This window comes from Bison bison, unplaced genomic scaffold (genome assembly GCF_000754665.1).
Source record: "Bison bison bison isolate TAMUID 2011002044 unplaced genomic scaffold, Bison_UMD1.0 scf7180017864302, whole genome shotgun sequence".
Classification (NCBI taxonomy): domain Eukaryota; kingdom Metazoa; phylum Chordata; class Mammalia; order Artiodactyla; family Bovidae; genus Bison; species Bison bison.
Genome location: NW_011494874.1, coordinates 3,532,033 through 3,534,465, shown reverse-complemented (window position 1 = coordinate 3,534,465; position 2,433 = coordinate 3,532,033). Strand labels below are relative to the sequence as shown.

At 53.6% G+C, this 2,433-nt stretch overlaps 1 protein-coding gene across 1 annotated transcript in view; it reads right to left on the bottom strand.

The window, feature by feature from the left end:
• The window catches only part of DEGS2 (delta(4)-desaturase, sphingolipid 2), a 50,196-nt gene that overhangs the window by 47,428 nt on the left and 335 nt on the right, over positions 1–2,433 (bottom strand). The window lies entirely within an intron of this gene.

The window sequence follows — 2,433 nt, the reverse complement described above, 5'->3', positions numbered from 1 at the left end:
TGGGATTTTCCAGGCAAAAGCACTGGAGTGGGGTGCCATTGCCTTCTCCAAGCCATAGGTATACATGGGTTTAAATATTTCTATTAATAAGGATGAATAGAAATTAATGAACTAAGTATCCAACTCAAACTAGAGGTTAAAATACACCACTACCCACAAAATCCTAATAGAAATAGAACGACAGAAATAAAGATAAAAGTGTAAAATGATTTTGAAGGAAAAAAAAAAGTAGAACTACTTCAAGTAAAATAAATCCAGTAGAAATAATTTTTTTTTAATTGAAAATAGTAGGAATTCCCTGGCAGTCCAGGGGTTGGAAATGGAGGCTCTCACTGCAGAGGGCCCGAGGTTAAAGTCCTGATCAGGGAACTAAGATCCCACATGAGTGAAAACAGCTTAAATCAGTAGTTGGTCTAGTCAAGAAAAGATAGGAATAGAATACAAAAACACTACAGAAAGTGGTTAAGTGGAGATAAACTGTTCACTGCACACCTTTTGGTGCCTTTGTGTGCGTGCTAAGTCCATTTCAGTCGTGTCAGACTCTTTGGGACCCCATGGACTGTAGCCCACCAGGCTCCTCTGTCCATGGGATTCTCCAGGCAAGAATACTGGCGTGGGTTGCCCCGCCCTCCTCCAGGGGATCTTCCCAACCCAGGGATGGAACCTGCGTCTCTTATGTCTTATGTCTCCTGCATCTGCAGGTGGTTCTTTATACTAGGGCCTCCTTGGCGACTTCGGAGCTACACTTTTGCCTGGAGAGAGGCCACAGTGAGACAACTCAGTAACCATCAGTTTTTGTGTTGTGTTTTGGCAAAGGCGTTGCTCCCCACCGGGGTGAGTGGCCTCTGCAGCAGAACAAGCCAAGCTTTGCCTTGCCCTTTCCTTAGTTTTGATTCTCAAACGCTGCCTGCCGTTTTCACAGGATGAATACTGAGTACAGAGAATCCTCCCTTGGATGCTTTCTAAGGAACATCTTCCTTACCCTGGGGCTGCCTGACAGATTGAGGCCAGTCACTGGTCCCCCTCCGTAACCAGTCATTGGTCCAGATGGGGGTTCAGAGGGGTCAGAGGACGCAGCCGGTTTCCCAGCCCTCACAAGGCACCACTTCCCTGGAAGAGGCTTCCCTGTCTGCATCTCCTCCCGGTCAGTTGCCAGTGGGCCAACTTCAGCCCTAAGACTCTTGAGAGTCCCTTGGCTACAAGGAGACCCAACCAGTCCATCCTAAAGGCGATCAATCCTGGGTGTTCATTGGAAGAACTGATGTTGAAGCTGAAACTCCAATACTTTGGCCACCTGATGCAAAGAGCTGACTCATTTGAGAAGACCCTGATGCTGGGAAAGACTGAGGGCAGGAGGAGGAGACCACAGAGGATAAGATGGTTGGATGGCATCACCGACTCAATGGACATAGGTTTGGGTAGACTCTGGCAGTTGGTGAAGGATAGGGAGGCCTGGCGTGCTGCGGTTCATGGGGTTGCAAAGAGTCGGACACAACTGAGCGACTGAACTGAACAGAAAAACTTTAGCCCTTTACTTCGCCTTCATGGACCCGCAACGAGCCTGGGCCCCTGGCTGGGGAAGGGACCCCTGCCCTCTGTAAATCAAAGTGTGACAGTCGCTCAGTCAAGTCCGACTCTATAACTGTTCAGTCCATGGAATTCTCCAGGCCAGAATACTGGAGGAGTAGCCTTTCCCTTTTCCAGGGGATCTTCCCAACTCAGGGATCGGACCCAGGTCTCCCGCATTGCAGGCGGATTCTTTACCGGCTGAGCCAGAAGAAACCTCCCCAAATAAGGATGCTTCAGAAGAAGAGGAAAGCGCAGAGTGCTGGGGAGCCCCAGGGAGTCTAGCCATGGGGCTTCAGGGAAGGCTTCCTAGAGGACGCGGCGAGCACTCAGAAGTCCCGGACCTCACAAAGGGGCAGGGTGAGTGTTAGTGGGGAGGACAGAGGCCTTGTAATTCCAAAGGCTCCCATAGACCCCTACACTCCCACTCTCAGGGCCTTGGAACTCGGGCCCAGCAGAGCAGGATTGCACAAGGGACACCCTGACAGACCACACGGAAAACGACCGCTGTCCGCGGACACCGGACCGCCTCGGTCAACACACGAGTCAGAGTAAGTTCACAGAAATGGGTCATCTGGCCAAGTGGACGGCCGGAGAATGGCTGACGGTCAACCCGCGACCGCCCGCACTAGTGACTTCCCCGAAGGCCCGGGCCGCCCCTTTGCCGCCCCCTGCCGGCCGATCTGTCCGCGCCTCTCCAGGCGGCCGAGCTCGCGAACCGCCCGGGTCCAGGGGCACGGCCAGCGCGGGGATTGGCCTCCCCGGGTCACGTGCCACAGCCCCGAGCCAACCAGCGGAGGAGGCGGGGTCTCGCGCTGCGCGTCTCTGGCCGGGCGGGGCTGGGCGGGGGGGCGACGCAGCTGTTAG